Below are 20,147 nucleotides of genomic sequence, written 5' to 3' on the forward strand. Positions count from 1 at the left end.
TTTAAAAGAAGTTATAAGACGCGGTGGTCGAATAACAAAGTATTAATTTTTTTAAATTATGTTATTTATTTTTTGTTTTTTTGCAATGATGAATACTTTTTTTGTTTAATTTTTTGTGTTCAGCTGTAAAATGGCCCTTTTTGTTCCAATAAATACTATTTTTTTCTTTAAAAACAATGAAATTGTGTACATATATATCACACAAGCACTACTGCATCATTAGTTTAATATGTTTTTATTCCAATTGTCTTTTGTAGACTTATTAAAAAAAAACATTGAATGATGAATACTTTTTTTGACCGCTGTATGTATGTACGTAAAAAACGATTCAAATTTGCTTAGGGATTTTTGGGGACCACAGATTCGAAATTTGGGGACAAGGGACTGAAAAATACTGGCAACACTGCTTGTAGATTTAAGAAATTTCAAAGGGGATTGAAATTACATAGAAATTTTTATGCTATCAAAATTTGACAACAAATGTCAAGCTTATAGGTGTCGGTAATTATTTTATATTTCCTCAAAGCAAGCAGCACTGCCGAAAAATTTTAAAAACATCAAATTTGCAGCAAAAAGATACACACATTGGAAGCTACGACTGCCGAAACCCTATAAACGTGGATTGCGCCATAGTTTCTCTCACAGGAAAGGAAATAATGGATATTTAAAAAATGCAAACGACGCAAACTGCATGCGGCATGTTCTTAGATTATCTATATTCACAAGCGCCACCAACCAGTCTATGTGCGAACTTCAAATTCTTTATCTATATATTTATCTTTGAAATTCACCTTCAATCTAATGCTATGTCTACATTGACTCGTTTTGCTTATGTCGTTTTGAAAAACATCTCAACGGTTCACAACTAGTTGAGATGCTTCGGAAATTGCATCTATTCAAACTCCAACAAACATGTTATAATGCACGTTTGCTCCAATTTATTTCCTTTTCTTTTATCTGTAAAATTTTGTTTATTCTATAAATTTTTCTTGGAAAAAAATCGATTTTTATTTTGTGACATTATTCAGGGCTGTGTTCATTTAGCACAATTTAGGCCTTTTTTGGGCTCACATGCTTCGAATGACTCGTTTTTGTGACGTTCTGCCCTTATAAATTGTAAAGGAAAAACGAGTCGTTTTTGGAGCATTATAAAGGGAAAAATGCGTGCTCTGTCAAGTTCATCGCGCGCTTCTCATTCTCATTTTTGACTTAATGAGTACCTAAATGAGCAGAATTGTCGATTTTGGAATGAAGATCAGCTACCAATGCATCCAGAAAACGCCACAGTTTGGTGCGGTTTATGGGCTGGTGGCATCATTGGACCGTACTTCCTCAAAGATGATGTGAATCACCATTGTGATTGGTGAGCGCTAGCGTGAGATGATATCCAACTTTTTTTGCCCAAAATGGAAAACAACATTAAAGCATTTATTCGTGAGATACCGGGTGAAATGTTGGAAAGAATATGCCAAAATTGGACTAAACGGATGAACCATTTGATGCGCAGGCACGGAACGTATTATCAATTCAAATTATGATATCATGAATTTTATGTGTTTGAACGATAAATATTAAGCAAAGTGCAAAGCAAAGAAAATACGGCGTTCACAAAAAACCAGTCTTGGGCAAATGGTTCGTTTTCCATTTATAAAGGCAGACACAGAATGAGCGTTGAGTTTTTTTGAGCTTTGTGCATAGATCCAAAAACCTATAGACATAACTCCAAAAGCTTAGTTATGAGTTTGTCTGCACACCGTAGATGTCACATTTTTGTGCAGATAGATAATTTCTTTCTTCTAGAAAGAGAGAAAAAGATTAATAAATTTTGCGAACACAAGAGAGAAGTTGTTGAAGTTGAAAAGTTTACTGATTCATATATATGTACGCACACAAATTTCTTTGTGTGTGTTGGCAAAACGTCGATCAAGTTGATAACAAGATGGCGGGTTGCATTATATGATTTGTGGTCGTTGTACAAATTAGACCACTTTAATTTGTTTCGCCATGGATACAACCTTTAATTGTTTCGTCATGACTAATAAGTAAGTAGTAATTAGTTAAAGGCTCTATTACACGGCATGTAGTTGTCTTACGACATGTCAAATTTAGCACATATTGAGTTGTACATGTCGTGTGATACAAACGAAACTTAAATATGAAAACCACTTTTCAAAATAGCACATGTAATTTTTTTCGATTTGAGGGTGCTCTATTCCTTCTGACAAGAACATAAAGAAATCAGCGGTTTTCGTTTTTAGCTTTTGCTCAAATTTGTAGGTTATGTCATACGAAAATAACATACAGGTGTGATAGCAAAAAAATGATGAATCGTATGTAAAATGGCAATTTCGACAAGCATTTTCAATTACATGTGAATACAGAACGTGACACGTCATAAGACATCTACATGCCGTGTAATAGCGTCTTAAGCCGAATATTTTGTTCATCTTTTCGAGCGGAATACTCTCTCTACACACCCAAACAACGAAAAATGGCGCGAACTAGTAACATACACAACATTAGAGTGGCTCTAATCACTGATTTTGACAGATGATGAACTCAATATTTTGTTGTTGGGCAACTGCCATTACCTGTAAATGAATATATCTTGGTTTATGGTGGGGAAAATGGCAAAAAACTATAATTATTTTATTGGTTTCAATGGGTAGTTTTTTTATGAGAAAAATATATAAAATAGAGAAAACAATAAGTGCAGATAAAGAGACATGTTTTGGTATGGAAACAAAAACAGTCAATTACTGTCAAATTTCGCTCGCGAAACAATTAAAAAATTCAGCGGCTATTCCGAAAGCAGAATAGAAAATCAACCCTTAAGCATGTAATTTTTTTTGGCGCAAAGCGGATGCCTTAAACTTTCTAAAAAGGGTTTTTCATTTGCTTTCTTTTCTAAACGCAAAAACAGTTGTACGAAATAATTTTTATGATGGATTATTGTTGAGATTTATTTTCCCTTGCAATGTCTATGAAGTTTTGTATATTTTATCATATTTTTAGCAACATATTTCCATCGATACTTCATTTTACTACACGATATGTTTTCCCTTTATAAAATCAGCTGACGAGAGCCTTAAATCCGAATTTAAAGCGCAGTGTAAATGAAGTTTTATTTTACTACAAATTTTAGGGCTGTGTTTATTAAGCACAATTTTGGCATTTATTTGGGTTCACATGCCTTGAATGGCTCGTTTCTGTGGCAAAACAAGTCGTTTTGCTTTAATAAAGTTTTCAATCGTTTTCAAGGTATTACAAAGGCAGAACGAGCGCCTATTCATAACAGCTTTAAACGTTTGGACGTCTTATGACAGTGGAAAACGACACAAAAGAAAATGAACATAGCTACCTAACGCTACGTATTCGTTTACAACTAACTGAGTATATTTTGCAAAGGGAAATTTTTAACAGCTGATAGGGGATATTTTTTACAGCTGTTGTATGGTAGGAAATTCCAATTGCTGTATGTATCAGTTTATCCAATAAGACAGTGTGCAATTTGAGAGCGCGATAGTCAGAAGAAATAATAATAAGAAGAAAATAATGTTAATTAATAATAATTATTAATAGTAAAGGGGTACTCTGCAAGAAACTCCAAATTTTTACAACGAATCATAAAGCTCAATTAAAGGGAAATAAGACAGCGAAATAGACATCTGCTTGAAAATTACGTGTGTGACCAGCCAGCCAAGTTAAAGGTGAAAAAACGGATATTGATTTTTCCAACGAAATATCCAAGCTGCTGTTTTATAAATAAAATAATATAATTAAAAGAAAACAACAAACAATCACAAATACAGTCCATTAAGCCTCATAATCACAATTGAGCAAATTTCGCTGTTATAACAAATTTATAAAGTTCCAAAGTATAGCAAAAAAACCTTGAGCTTGGAAAAATAAATTTATTAGTGTGACATAAAAATTGAAATAACAGAGTTTGTTTGTTTGCCTCCAAGCGACCTCATTTCCTAACTGAGTTCTACGCAGAACCACAACAACAAAAACAAGAATCGCAAACAGGTAAGTCCAATTTGTTGTGCGGAGAAGGTATAGTCGTCACCATTTATACTTAAGAATAAAACATAAGAGCACACAACATGAGGGCGTTTACATCATTATGGAAAAAAAGTACCCATCATGTAAAATAAGAAGTTACCAAAAAAAACTAAAAAGCATCTGATGTTTAAACAAACATACACCCACACTACTAATTCACAGTATCCCTTTTTTCTCACCAGCATCACTTCTCACGTTTGTCCATCAAAAGTCACCGAAAATGAAATTTTAACCCACTTTTATTTGTCCCATCCCTGTTATCTACTTCGATAAAAACAACAAACACACAGCACACTCTTTCACTCCGCCGTGTACCATCGTTATTTAACATTTTTGGTGTTATAATCTAGTCTCTGCCCTATACAAGTTAAACGACACCACCATCGTTCTTAATAACACATTCTCGTCCCTCTGCCCACTACACCCACTTGAAGTGTCTGTAGTGCAGTGAAGGTATGATTATATTGTTGTTGTTCTGCACTCTGGTTCATCAAACCTGAAAAATAGGATTTAATTTTTATATGATTTTTAAGTTTAACCCTAGGATGGGCAAATATTTTTTTCTACGTTGTTGAGCGGACGTGGTCTGGCCAGGCCACAATATTAACGCAGCTATAAAATGTAAAAGGATTTTTTGAAATTGTATTTTTGGTTTAAAAAATGTTTTAATATATACTCATTTTTTCATTTTAAACCGTGTGAAACAAAAATTAAGAACAAGCAAAAGAAAATATGGAGATATAGCTAAGAAAACCATAGGATTCTGCCAAGTGAGTCAGAAATTGAAACTTCTAGGGGAAGGATAAAGCTAATCGAGATATGGAGTCCATTATATCAGCTTATAGACCGATTTAGAAAATATGTATCAAGGATGTAGAAAGTCATAACAATACACTCCGTGCAAAATTTCAACCAAATCGGGTAACATTTGCGGCTTCCAGGGTCTTAAGATACCAACTATGGAATCTACAGCTGCGGTATAAATTTTCCAATACAATCAAAATAAAGGTCAAGCAGTCAAAATAATATCAACTCATAGGTATAACGAATTGGCCAAAAATTATATTGATACAATAGACACTGGAACCAGTTGAGGGTTTTTAATTAGAGTTTGGAGCAATGCAAATTTTTGATATTTGGTAACGTGTCCCTTGTATGTAATGGCAGTAAACCAACGCTTTCCAACTGAATTGACAAGATTTTGACATCTGTCTTGGGAAAAACAGCTCCAGATACCCTATATTACATTTCAAGGGCAATTCCAGGGCAGTCGGTTACACGTACCGGATTGACCCGATGAAGTCCTTCATCGGCAAGGGCTGCCGCCTCAGTGTACAACATACTGCTACAACACGGCACGGGATAGCTGTGAGCGCCACACAAGCTGGAACATTGAGGTCCGATCTGTGTGGTGTTCATTGCTGTAACGAGAAGCTTAGCTGCGAGCTACCGGGCGCGTCCGGATTAGCTGTAACTGCAGTCACGGACAATCAGCGGTATCGAGCGGAGAATCTCAGTGAGAGGTCGGGTGGCACCGGCTCTTGCACAAATACTGAGTGCTTGCGATGCTGGATATGACAGGGCGAGTTATTGGTGCCTGTTCCCATGGCGATCGGTCCTTTGGACCGGAACAAGCTTGCTCACCTACAGGAGCTTGACGAGGATCGCCACCTCCACATGAAAATGAGGCTATAACAACAAGTCCTCATTGTTTTTAGCTAAAATTATAAATAAATGTGTTAAATTTTTTGACAATTCCAGTATTTGCGAAATGTATGTTGTTGTCCAGCCAGACCATGTCCGCTCAAATCAGTAGGTATTAACTTGAATAGCTTATAATGTCCAAAATAATTCAAAACTCTATAATATTTCTTAACTAATACACTTAGAAACCTTCATTTTATTTATACATTAAGTGCCCTTTTCAATCCCATGACAGCCGGTTGTACGTACCGGATTGACCCGATGAATACCTTCATTGGGAAGGGCTGCCGCCTTAGTTTACAACACACTGTTACAAAAACAACAACATAAAGTTTTCTTTTCATAAAAATGCCTAATAGAAGGGAATCCATAAAAGTCAAAATTGGTCCATTCCAGGCTTCCTAGGGTTAAAGCAGTAACAAATGATATTGACATTGAAAAGGTACTCAATTTTATGCTTGAAATTAAAATCTGCCAAAGATGAACAAGTTTCGGTTCGGGGCAAAACAGCTTTTTATACAGCTGATTTGTGTTACTTGCCTTAAGCCCTTAAAATTGACTCCAAATTTTAGACGTAAAGGTCACCTTCCGGCTGCAAACCTAGTCAATATGGCATAAAATGACAAAGTGACCCCTTACAAGTATTGCGGATTGCTGTTGTGATACTAGTTTGTCTCCTCATCGTTAATTCGTTTGACTGGACAGATGATGCTGGTCGCGTGGTTCAAGCTCACACTCATTACAAACAACTATGAGACGGCTGTATTTGCCAGGACCTAGTAGAGGCAGAACTACTTTGGTTTGTCGTGGAATGCTAGCTTCCCCTAGGTGGCGGTTGGTGACCAAGAACGACATTCATTGCGTTGCTGTTCTCCGTTTTCGCTATCGCCTGATAAGCTGCTTGCACCAAAAGTTTTCTCTTGTAGAGCAGAAATTCTCACTCTACATCAAATAGATCCGAGCGGATGTCACTGGGCGGTCGATGCCTATCTACAAGGTGGTGGCTTAAATGCCAGCCTCCATAACAGCCTTGAAGAAATTGACCTCCCTCGGCAAACCAAAGTAGTTCTGGCTCAATTACTTTGCGGCAGATGCAGCCGCCTCAACTCCTACAGAGCAAGGATTGATGACGACGTGCAAGATATATGTCCCGATTGTAACCAGGGACTGCACGATACACGTCACTTGTTTAACTGCCCGGCCAGACCCACTCGACTCAGACCCAGATCACTGTGAACGCACCCCAACTTAGTTGCAGAGTTCCTGGTTCGTGATACTCAACAGAATCAAGCAGACAAAAGATAGAACAGAATTAACTGCTACAAACAACAGCCCTGAAGCTACTGTTTAGACTGCCTGTAATTGTGTATATTCAGGATATTTGTCTCCTGATAAAGGTGGTCCACACGGAACTGAGGCTATAGCACGTCACAGTTCGAGAAGTAGCATTTTGGCAGGTCTAAATCTTATTTCACTCTGTTACTCAGCTGGCGAGTTCGGCGCCGCGTAGTTTACCACTGACTGGCTTATTGCTATGTAAGTGGTCATCAAGGTTTCTCTGCCAGTACTCCAATGGCTGCCGGCAAGTGATTTGAGGATCTTGTTCCTACTTCTTACATAGTCGCATAATACCGTAGAATGTGCGGACGACCTGTACAGACTGTTTAAAGTGGCACCAAGTATTTTGCGATAGTAGGTGACCAGAATCGCAACGACGTCGACACTCACAGCCAATAGTCGATGTTTTTCCGTTGTCTATTTAATGAACAATGCGGCTGGAAATTTGGTACCGAACACCTTCAAATTTCTTACAGTGAAATAAGCAGCAAAATCGTTGAGAAAAATAGCTACACACAAGGGGTCCTGAAGCCATGATCTTATGGTACGATCTTGATGCGGTCTGCAAGAAGCTTTATTCCGCTAGGTATAGGAAGAGTTTAAAAAGTGCCGGAGACTTCCCTGCTTCACTCTACAGTACTTCGACTTCTTGCCCCTTAATTGGAGGCCACTGTAGCGCAGGGGTTAGCATGTCCGCCTATGACGCTAAATGCCTGGGTTCGAATACTGGCGAGACCATCAGAAAAAATTTTCAGCGGTGTTTGTGAGGTACTGGCAACATTTGTGAGGTACTATGATATGTAAAATTTCTCTCCAGGTGTCGCACTGCGTCACGCCATTCAGACTCGGCTATAAAAAGGAGTCCCCTTATCATTGAACTTAAACTTGAATCGGACTGCACTCATTGATATGAGAGAAGTTTGCCCCTGTTCCTTAGTGGAATGGTAATGGGCAAAATTGCAAATTCCAATTCCTTAATTCCACATAAGACTGGCGACCACACAAACAATTGTCGATCCACATTTCAAGCCTGGTTGGAGAGATGTTGAGCGATATCCAAACAACCAAGTGTTGTATGGCTGACCGTATCGAAAGCCTTTGTTGGGTCTAGACCAGTCACTCACAAAGCCAGGTTTGTCCTGGCTGTCACCAAGGCTCATATGTGCAGTTTTGAGATGCAAAAAAATTTTCGTGCTACACGATTTAAGAAATCCATGTTTTCCAGCGAGGCTCAAGAGGAATAGTGCTTCCCGGCATGGCAGAGCCATGACCGCATAGATTGGAAATTTAAGCTCCGGCCTGTGTGATGTCATCGTTATTCACATGTTGCGGAAAGTGAATGCTTTGTGGGAGAAGCTGCAACTGAAGTCGCGAATAATCGATGGTATCAAGTGCAGAGTCTTAGTGAGAGGCGAGTTATTAAAGCTTTTAAATAATGTTGTTGTTGTAGCAATGTGTTTGTTGTGCCAGTGTGTTGTACACTGAGGCGGCAGCCCTGGCCGATAAAGAAATTCATCGGGTCAATCCGGCACGTACAACCGGCTGCCATGGGATCTCTTTGATTAATCAATGACCATCACGTTAACGCAGCGATCTGTCCTACTGACTCGAAAAAGCTTGCTCAGCTATACGTACCGGATTGACCCATGTAGTCCTTCATCGGCAAGGGCTGCCGCCTCAGTGTACAACACACTGGCACAACAACAGCAACAACAACAACCATGTTGCCATGTTACAGTGTCTTTAAATGTCAATGTTTATTAACTTGAAATTATCCTAATAATTATTGGAGTAGTCTGTCCTTCCTGCAAAAATTTCGTTGTATTGTTGGCGAATTACGCCTACAAAAGCTGAGGGAGAAAGAGATGTTCTTCAATCGTCTTGCATTAATTACCTGCCATAGTCCTTTGATGGAAATGGTTATTCCTGATAGCCTTAAGGGCAATTTATTTTAGATCAATGGTGTCATATAAAACAACACCTACAATGTTGACCCCAACACATGTGTATTAAGCTCTTGCCAAATAAGGTTGGAATGCTAACCTGAACAATTTATTCAAGTTTTACCTCAATGATAAAGAACCAGCTGTGCATAGACTATGAACGATTGAAGTTCTTGCCGAAAAATAATTGGTTTGGCCAAGGATTCGTGCATTTGGTTACCTAATCTGTTTGTTGATTAAAAATTAAGAATCTTGGCTGTTGTCTTATGTTTTATTTTTTTGTTCCATGAGCTATGGGACACTGAACTACTGTTCACTTATTTTACATTTCACTTTTGTGTTGGTTTACTAGCTACTAAACGGCCGAAACTTCCTTCCGTTTTTTCCTACATGTATATTATAAAAAAAAAAATATTTTTTACTAACATTTTCTGTTGTTTGTTCTCGTCTCTTTTCTTTTGGGCCACTTGTTCGTTGTTGGCAGTTCCGTTGTTTTCAGTCAACTTCCTTTTTCGGCAAAATCAAAAAAAAGACGACATAAATTTGGCTTAGAGCCTAAAATTTTTAATGAATTCTATTGGACGTGCCTCCAAAACTGTTATTGTTGCTGTTGTTGTGGCCACATTTATATGTTTACGGCTCTTTATGCCTTTATTGCTGTTTTACTATAAAAAACTTTTCTCCTGTATCTAAGTTGTTGTTGTTGTTGATGTGGTTATATACGTTGTAGTTTCTGTTTCCAACGAATCGATTGGTTTGTCAGTTAGCAGTTATTTTCTTCCTTTCCACGCCATATGCATATTGAGAACTAATAAACTATCCCCCACTCCCCATCCCCACAGTCCACCCTACCAATCTCATATGCCTATGGTCGCTTCCAAGTTGTAATATGACGTAATATCCAGTGGTGACATGCTGCGGTGAGGAGGTAGCAATTCCCACACTGCCAATTGAGGTAGTTCCGTTGTGCATGACTTTAGTTCGTCATCGATTTGCATTGTTGATGTGTTCTGGCGGTTTTGAATAAAGTCTTGTTTTTTTGGCTGATTTTCAATTTCCTTGTGAATTGTCTATTGCTAGTGGAGTAAAATTGCTTCCATTTGGCAAAAGAATTGTTTTACCAAGCGCCAACGAGAGTAGACATAGTAGTTTTTGGATTTTTTTTTATAGAAAAATTCGATAAATTTTTTTTATAGAAAAATTCGATTTTATAGAAGAATGTAAATGGAATATTTTATTTCTATTTTCATAGAATTTTTTTTTTAAATTTTATATTTTTGGATAATTTTGTCAAAATTTGATTTTTAAAGAAAATTTTGCCAATTTTGTTTTTCATAGAAAATATTGTCAAAATTCGATTATCATAGAAAATGTTGTCCAAATTTGTTTTTAAAAGAAAATTTTCTCAAAATTTGATTTTCATAGAAAAATTTGAAAAACATTTGATTTTCACAAATTTTGTCAAAAATTTGATCTTCATAGAGGCACAAATTGTAATGAATTCTCATCTAAATAAAAATTAGTTACATCATTTGATTTTCATAAAAAAATTTTGTCCAAATTTGATTTTAAAAGAAAATTTTGTCAAAATTCGATTTTCATTAAAAATTTAGTCCAAATATGATTTTCATAGAAAATTTAGTCCAAATTTTATTTTCATAGAAAATTTTGTCCAAATTTTATTTTTATAGAAAATTTTGTCAAAATTTTATTTTCATAGAAAATTTTGTCAAAATTTTATTTTCCTAGAAAATTTTGTTAAAATTCGATTTTTGTGGATTTTTTTTATAAATGTTATTTATTTTGTAAGAATTTGATTTCAAAGAAAATTTTGTCGATTTTGTTTTCCATATTGTCAATATTCAATTTTCATTAAATTTTTTTGTCAAATTTGGTTTGAATAGAAAATTTTGTCAAAATTTGATTTTTATAGATAATTGTCAAAATTGTTTTATTTTTATCAATTTTTTTTTTCCAAATCAAGATTGGATATCAAATTCTTTTTCTACTCTCAAATATTTTTCATTTGAGTCCCATATTGTCATAATAAATAACCCACTTGACGTATATTTAGGAGGAAAATTGCCACCTAGACTTGACGCAAACTTTAATGTCATATTCGTTATCTACTCTCTAATACCTTTCATTTGAGTCCCATATCGACTTGATCGGCTAATATGCCCATTTGGGGGTGGGCGATCTCCAATTACTTGGACCTAAAGTTTAATGACATATTTGTAACCTACTGCCTAATATTGTACTTTTCATTTGAGTCCCATATTGACATGAACTTCGAATAAATCTGCTTAGAGGAGTTTTGGGGTTGGGGGTCGCTGGGTACTTGGACCCAAATTTTTATTCCATGTTCATATTCTGGTCCAATACCTTTGTTTTGATACCCTTATTGTGTCCACTGGACCATTTGTGGATATGGGTGGTGTTTTTATGGGGTTAGGGGGAGGTACCGCTTCCACCCGATATCTAAAAATTCTATATAGTCTATTTTCCTTCCAGACAAACGTACAAAATCTATGAAAATTTTAAGAAAATCTGTTCAGTCAATTATTATGAAGTCATAATGGGTCTAATGGCGTTTTTAAGGGTTGGCGTGACCCCCTATACTTCGATCTGATTTTGTATGCCAGATGAGCCATATTGAAATGAACGTCCAATATGTCTGTTTGGGAGAGTTTTGGGGTTGGGGCGGCCTGATGGGTACTGAGACTCAAATTTAAATGCCATATTCGTATTCTACTCTCCAATATCTTTCATTTGATACCTATATTGTCCCGATCGGTCCACTTTTGACTTTGGGTTGTGTTTTGGCATAATGGGGAGTGTCCGTCGCCCTCCCGATACCGAAAAATTATATAGCCTATGTTCCCTTCCAGTTCAGTCGTTTTTGAGTCTATACGGAACATACAAGCAAACCGACAAACAAACACAAATTGAATTTTATATATAATTTTGTCAAAATTTGATTTTCATAGAAAATTTTGTCAAAATTTGATTTTCATAGAAAATTTTGTCAAAATTTGATTTTCATAGAAAATTTTGTCAAAATTTGATTTTCATAGAAAATTTTGTCAAAAATTGATTTTCATAGAAAATTTTGTCAAAATTTGATTTCCATAGAAAATTTTGTCAAAATTTGATTTCCATAGAAAATTTTGTCAAAATTTGATTTTCATAGAAAATTTTGTCAAAATTTTATTTTCATAGAAATTTTTTTCAAAATTTTATTTTCATAGAAAATTTTGTCAAAATTTTGATTTACTTAGAAATTTTGTCAAAATTTGATTTTCATAGAAAATTTTGTCACAATTTGATTTTTATAGAAAATTTTGTCAAAAATTGATTTTCATAGAAAATTTTGTCAAAATTTTATTTTCATAGAAAATTTTGTCAAAATTTGATTTTCATAGAAAATTTTGACAAAATTTTATTTTCATAGAAAATTTTGTCAATATTTGATTTTCATAGAAAATTTTAACAAAATTTTATTTTCATAGAAAATTTTGTCAAAATTTTGATTTACTTAGAAATTTTGTCAAAATTTGATTTTCATAGAAAATTTTGTAAAAACTTGATTTTCATAGAAAATTTTGACAAAATTTTATTTTCATAGAAAATTTTGTCAATATTTGATTTTCATAGAAAATTTTAACAAAATTTTATTTTCATAGAAAATTTTGTCAAAATTTTGATTTACTTAGAAATTTTGTCAAAATTTGATTTTCATAGAAAATTTTGTAAAAACTTGATTTTCATAGAAAATTTTGTCAACATTTGATTTTCATAGAAAATTTTGTCAAAATTTGATTTTCATAGAAAATTTTGTCAAAATTTGATTTTCATAGAAAATTTTGTCAAAATTTTATTTTTATAGAAAATTTTGTCAAAATTTGATTTTCATAGAGAATTTTGTCAAAATTTGATTTTCATAGAAAATTTTGTCAAAATTTGATTTTCATAGAAAATTTTGTCAAAATTTGATTTTTATAGAAAATTTTGTCAAAATTTTATTTTCATAGAAAATTTTGTCAAAATTTTATTTTCATAGAAAATTTTGTCAAAATTTTATTTTCATAGAAATTTTGTCAAAATTTGATTTTCATAGAGAATTTGTTAAAATTTTGATTTACTTAGAAATTTTGTCAAAATTTTATTTTCATGGAAAATTTTGTCAAAATTTGATTTTCATAGAAAATTATGTCAAAATTTGATTTTCATAGAAAATTTTGTCAAAATTTGATTTTCATAGAAAATTTTGTCAAAATTTTATTTTTATAGAAAATTTTGTCAAAATTTGATTTTCATAGAGAATTTTGTCAAAATTTGATTTTTATAGAAAATTTTGTCAAAATTTGATTTTTATAGAAAATTTTTTCAAAATTTGATTTTCATAGAAAATTTTCGTCAATCATGATTTTCGTAGAAAGTTTAGTCCAAATTTGATTTTCAAATGATTTTTATAAATAACTTTAAAAATTGCATTTTCAAAGAAAATTTTGTTAAAATTTAATTTTCATACAAAACTATTTCAAAGTTAAGAAACGTTTTTTAAAATTTAATTTGCTAGCTTTATCGAACCTCTAATGTCGCTTTGCAGCAGTTGGAGAGTGCTGATGAGTGTGTGAAAAACTTTTATTTTCCAAACCGCAAAAACTGAAATTGTTACATAAAACTTTTCATTTCCTTTTGGTTATTATAGCGGCAATGGCAGCAGTAGCATTAGCAGCAGTGGCAATAGCACCATCACCATCCCTCAGTCATTATAAATCACGCAATCACAATTGAAAACTTGTCATAGGGCTAACAAAACGAAAACTACGAATACAATACGTTCCTTGTACGACGTGAATGGTTTTTACATTAGCAGCATTTGCACAGCGCAATTTGGAATTGTATTACCAGTAAGGAGCGCATTACGGGCTTGCGAATGGCAATTTAATAATATTTGGTTTGTAGCTTGGCGCATACATCATGTTACCATGTTACGGGGTCATTAAATGTCAATGTTTATTAACTTGAAATTATCCAAATAATTATTGGAGTAGTCCGTCCGTTCTGCAAAAATTTCGTTATATTGTTGGCGATTTACGCCTACAAAGTCTGAGGGTAAATGAGATGTTCATCAATCTTCTTGTATTAATTACCTGCCATAGTCCTTTGATGGAAATTCCTATTATTTTGGTGATGGTGATGGTAATGGTTATTCCTGATAACCTTAAGGGCAATTTATTTTAGATTAATGATGTCATTTAATGCAATGTTGACCCAAACACATGTGTTTGCGAGTATAAGCTCTTGGGGATATTCATAAAATTTAATGCGAAATTATGCCAAATGAGGTTAGAATGGTTACATGAAAAATTTATTTTATACCAACGCTGTCCGTTTCAAGTTTCAAACTCAATGATAAGTAATCTGATGCCCAGAGATGGATGCGAACAGCAATTGAAACCTCTTTGGTAGAGAGAGATATTTGTAAATGTTTGCAGCAATTACTCAGGTTACGAACCAGGGTTCGTGAGTGGACGAAAGCCCACTAACGTGAACTGACAAATGTCGAAAAAGCCCCTAAAATTGTTTTTTTTTTCCAAACATGTACCGCATTAAAAGTCTGCCAAAGACGTCTTCAAAGATGATCTGCAAGCAATTGAATTTTAATAGCCACTATTTGCCTTTGAGGGTAATGCGTTTCCTAGTCCTGAAATGTCTTCCAGAAGCTGCGGATTTTCTATCAACGTTCCATTAATTTAAAGTTTTGTGCCAGTTTTAGTTTATCCTTACAAGTTTTTTAGGATCTTGCCAAGATTATTATCTTTAAGCAATCCAAAAAGAAAACACAGTCCAAAAAATGTTAGACACTTGCTGTATAAATTTTCAGATCTTCCCTAGGACAGTTTCTGAGCTGTGTTCTTTGCCTCTATCACTACCTAATTTTCAACTTCATAACAACGAGAGTTTCATTCTTACTGGACTCCTAAGAGTAGCGCTTTGAAAAATGCGACTCTGCAAACAAATGTCAAAAAAGCTATTCGCAAAAGTCAAAAAAGTTAAACTTTGACGACTCAAAACACCACTTCACGTGTGGCAGCACATAATGGCGCTCGCTTTCAAGCGTCAAAGTAGAATTTTTTTTCAATTTTCCGCGTTATTTTTGTGTACAGAGTTGCATTTTTGTAACGCGAAGTTCAATAAATCATCAAAAATCATACAAAAACAACAGGCAAAAGTTTAAAAATTTTCAACTTTGATGTCATTCTGTGTTGCCATACGTGACGTAGTGATTTTAGGCGTCAAATTTAAAAATTGTTTAACTTTAGCGCTTTTCTTTTGCGGGATTTGTTTGCAGAGTTGCATTTTTCAACGTAACGCCCAAAAACAAAGCCCATTCTGTTTTGGTCTTAAGTGTTGTTCCATATGTCTGATATCGGCTGATTAACTTATCTTCCTATCTACCTGTAGAAAATTGAGTTTATTGCCGCAGGATTAGACATTCTATTTTCAAGTATCTAGAGGTATTTTTCCGCAAAGCTTAAGACTTTAAAAGATGTGTATATTCAGTTTTGCCTTACTTAATCTTCAAGATATAATATACCTGACTTGATGAAGTCTTTGATGAGTACAGAAACTTGTTGTGAGTTGAATTAAAAGTTTTGGAGTACACACGGCAACAAAACTCAGATTTTGACCAAAAAGTTTCGGACTCTGGAGAAATTTAGCTTGTTGCTACATCAGGGCTCATCCTTCCTTATCGAGAAATTACAGTATTGAGGGATGTCGTTTACTAAAGTAACCGTTCACTTCGTAGACTTGTGAAGCCTATGTGACGCCGAACGTCTGGTTTCAAGTCCCGACAAGAATATAAGAAAAAATACAGTGGTTATCTCCTTACTAATGCTTGCAACATAAGAAAGAGATCTATTCTTATAGGGCCAGCCCTTATTATTGAACCATTAACATATAAATAATAGAGCCAAAACTTTAATCGGACCTTTGTTGCTTAGCGGAAAATCATTCCAGGATCTACCAATTAATCTAGTGAACTAGTTCAGTTAGTTCACTTATTCAGCCAGTCACTAGTTCAGCCAACCAATCAAGTGACTAGATTAGATAGTTCACTAGCTCGGTTAGTTCAATAGTTCAGGCAGGTCACATGTTAACCCAGTTCACTAGATTAGTTAGTTTACTATATCAGTCAGTTCACTAGCTCAGGTAGTGAGCTAGTGAGTTGACAGCTTCAGCCAGCCCAGATAGTTCTCTTGCTAAGTTAGTTCACTGTCTAGGCTATTTCACTAGTTCAGTTAAGTCTCTATTACACGGGATGTAGTTGTCTTATGAAATGTCAAATTAAGCACATTTTTAGTTGTACATGTCGTGTGATACAAACGAAACCAACATATGAAAATCACTTTTCAAAATAGCACATATAATTTTTTTCGATTAGAGCGTGCTCTATTCATTCTGACAAAAACATAAAGAAATCGACTGTTTTTGTTGTCAGTCGAATGAAAACAACCCCAAATTAAACTGTTTTCACTAATTTATCCTTTAACCAGCTTTCTCACAACTTTAACTATTATTATGCATAAAAATCAGATTTTGCTCAAATTTTCAGGTTATTTCATAGGAAAATAACATACAGGTGTGACAGTAAAAGTGATGAATCGTATTAAATTGACTATTTTGAGTAACATTTTCAATTACATTTGAATACAATAGTGTAATAGCACCTTTAGTTCAGTTCAATAGTTCATCCAGATCACATATTCAGCCAGTTCAGTTAGATCACTAGATTATTAAGTTTACTATTTCAGACAGTTCAATAGCTCACTTAGTTCAGCAAGTTGACAGCTTCAGCCAACTCCTTTAGTTCTCTAGCTAAGTAAGTTCACTAGTTAGGTTATTTCGCTAGTTCAGTTAGTGTCCTAGTTCAGTTGGTTTACTAGATCAGTTAGTTCAATAGTTTTCTTTCGTTTAGAAGACGAACCGACCAATGCAAGCTATTTCGGTTTATTTGTTTTAGCGAACCATTCAATTGAACTAGTTCGTTTGCGAACTAAAAAATTCAAATCAAAGACTTAGAGTCGGTAAGGGTGGAAACCATTCCAAGATATTGACCAAAAGTATTCGGGCTTAAAAGTAATTTTGTTCTTTGGTACCGCAGGGATCTGCTCCTTATCGGCGAGATACAGTTTTGAGTGATGTAGTGATCGAACACATTGATAATTATAGTTCTCTCAATTATTAACCATTACCATTTCAGTTAGTTCATTGCCACAGTTAGTTCACTAGTTCAGTTAGTTCACTGGTTCAGTTGGTTCACTAGATCAGTTAGTTCAATATGTCAGTTAGTTCACTAGTTCAGTTAGTTCACTAGTTCAGTATCTCAACTAGTTTAGTCAGTTCACTAGTTCTGTTAGTTGACTAGTTTTGTTCGGTTACAGGAGAACCGACTGATACGAACTAGTTCAGATCATTTATTTCAATAGACTATTAAATTGAACTAGTTCGTTTGCGAACTAAACGATTCATTGGTCCATTGATTTAATTCGTGGTTATCCTTTGGTGTATACGAGTGGTGGATCATTGATAGCGACAGTTTGATGAATACTCCATTCGAATTCCGCTTTAAAGTGGAATATTGACATATATTAGATATATTATTGCTGATAGGCACGAATTTTTACATATTATTTCACAATTTATTAAAAATTTAACCGGCAAAATTTTTATACACTCCACCATAGAATCGGGGTATACTAATTTCGTCATTCTGTTTGTAACTCCTCAAATATTCGTCTCAGACCCCATAAAGTATATATATTCTTGATCGTCATAACATTTTATGTCGATTTAGCCATGTCCGTCCGTCTGTCTGTCGAAAGCGGGCTAACTTTCGAAGGAGTAAAGCGAGCCGCTTGAAATTTTGCACACATTCTTCTTATATCAGTCCATGTTTTGATATAGCTGCCATATAAACCGATCTTGGATCTTGACTTCTTGAGCCACTACAGGGCGCAATTTTTATCCGATTTGGCTGAAATTTTGCATGAGGTGTTTATGATTGTCAACAATTGCGCTAAGTATGGTTGAAATCGGTCTATAACCTGATATGGCTGTCATATAAACCGATCTGGGGTCTGGACTTCTTGAGCCTCTAGAGGTCGCAGTTCTCATCCGATTTGGCAGCAATTTTGCAATTCTTTTCTTTTATCCTTTCCTTTGTTTGCCTAAAAAGAGACACCGGGAAAATAACTCAACAAATGCGACACATGGTGGAGGGTATATACGATTCGGCCCGGCCGAACTTAAAATAAATCAAATGTCTAATAAACTTTGTAAACGTCTCTTTTTCCCAACAAAACAAACAAATTTGTTATTTTTTGTAATTAATTTACTTTCAGTTCAAATTTGTTAGAGAACATGCATTTTTAATTAATTACAAACTTATTTAAAACTTTAAAGCTTTAAATAATTTAAATTATATTTTGTACCACATTGTTGAAATAGATTCAATTTTTAATGCCACACTTCTTCTATATGCCAACAGAGTGATTGTCTAATCTCTTGCTTGCAGCCTTCATGCCTTCACTCAAAACCGAAAACCTTAATCCACTTACTGGTCATTCAGCCATAAGCCAGCCACCATTGTGTTTTTAATTCTTTTCCAGCATATGAGGCGTGAGGGCACAGAGATATATGGTGGTGGGGAGGGGAGGTCGTTAATTGAAAATTATGAATGGCACTTTTGAATTGAAATAGTTTTCCTGCCAAAGGAAATGGTTTATTTGAAACAATGGACAATTGCGGGCCAAAGGCGGATGAACAGACGGACGGACAAATGCCATAAAACACGAATGCATACCAAAAGATAACTTAACTTTCCTCCCAACATCCGTTTCAGTTTCTTGCACTTTATAACACTGTACGAAGTGTATGTCTTATATATCCCTCCATATACAATAGATATCCACCCACACTTTGCTGTTGCCTAAAGAAAAATAAGAAGAAAAAACAAATCGAATACGTACAACTTTGCATTTGCCTGCAAAGCTTGGTGGAATATAATTTGGGACCTGGCATTGGGAAGATGAAATGGTATTTGTTTGTTTCTCTTTCTTTGTTTTAGCAAAAGCTTAAGGTCGGTCATAAAGTAATTGCTTTTACCTTACTTGTTTAGCCTTAGTAATGTTGACGTAGGCAAATGGCAAAAGGAAGGAAAGAGTCCTTTTTTGTGTCATTTTATTTTCAACCAAATGACTTTATATAACTCGAAGGTAGGTAGTTGCTAGCTGCGAGTGGGAGTAATATCATGCTGCTAGTTGTTGGTTCCAGTTCCCCTTCAATGCATAATAGTTATACACTATGAAAAAAATTTTAAAAATATTGAACAAAATTTTAAACCACAATAAAATTATTAAACATTTCATAATAACCAAACTTTAACAAAAATTTTTTTAAAGATTAAGACCTACTTGTTTAATATTTAAATCTGATAAAAATGTAGAAGAAATTCAAATTTTGAAAACATGAACATAAATTTGTTTTATCAAATTTTCTTAAAAATATTTTTAATGAAAGTCAAACCAATAGAAAAATATATATTTCTTTATATTGAGTATTGTTGACCTATTTCGTGGGTATTTCGGCTTGAGGTCATGTACAATTATTAAAAACAGATTTCGGTTTTTTTATTAGTTGTTTTATTTTAAACTTTTCCAGTATTTCAATTAAGGTCGGTAATCTTCATCAAGGAATGAATAACTAAGAAGTTTATAGTAACATAAAACAGAATTTAACAAAAGCACAGAAACAAAAATATAAATTTGACTAAAATTTAACGTTTGAAACAGAAATTACATTTTAAAACAAGTCAACTTATTTCTTACACCACACAAGAATGACTGAAGCTTATTGTCTATATAAATATTGGTGCACAGTGGTCTGTATCCGTTTTGTAGTTCATACGTTCGTCAGTTGGAGTATTAATTATGTGCAGCATTTCGAATGTTTATCTTCTTTTGTAGTTAAGTTATTGTGCTAATATCTTGACGTCCTTGAAATTTGGTAACTGTCCTCGAG

General features: G+C 34.3%; 1 protein-coding gene across 6 annotated transcripts in view; it reads left to right on the plus strand.

The window, feature by feature from the left end:
* Positions 1-20,147, plus strand: part of LOC106096101 (protein NDRG3) — a 96,271-nt gene that overhangs the window by 1,987 nt on the left and 74,137 nt on the right. For 4 of the 6 annotated variants that reach the window (XM_059369366.1, XM_013263668.2, XM_013263671.2 and 1 more), the window contains exon 1: positions 3,492-4,032. The exons of 1 other annotated variant lie outside the window; for it this stretch is intronic. The gene's annotated coding sequence lies outside the window, so the exon portion shown is untranslated. Of the gene's footprint in view, positions 1-3,491; positions 4,033-20,147 lie in introns of those variants that run through there. One more of the 6 variants, XM_013263676.2, reaches the window with a different exon arrangement.

The sequence above is a fragment of the Stomoxys calcitrans genome, chromosome 5 (genome assembly GCF_963082655.1).
Source record: "Stomoxys calcitrans chromosome 5, idStoCalc2.1, whole genome shotgun sequence".
NCBI lineage: Eukaryota > Metazoa > Arthropoda > Insecta > Diptera > Muscidae > Stomoxys > Stomoxys calcitrans.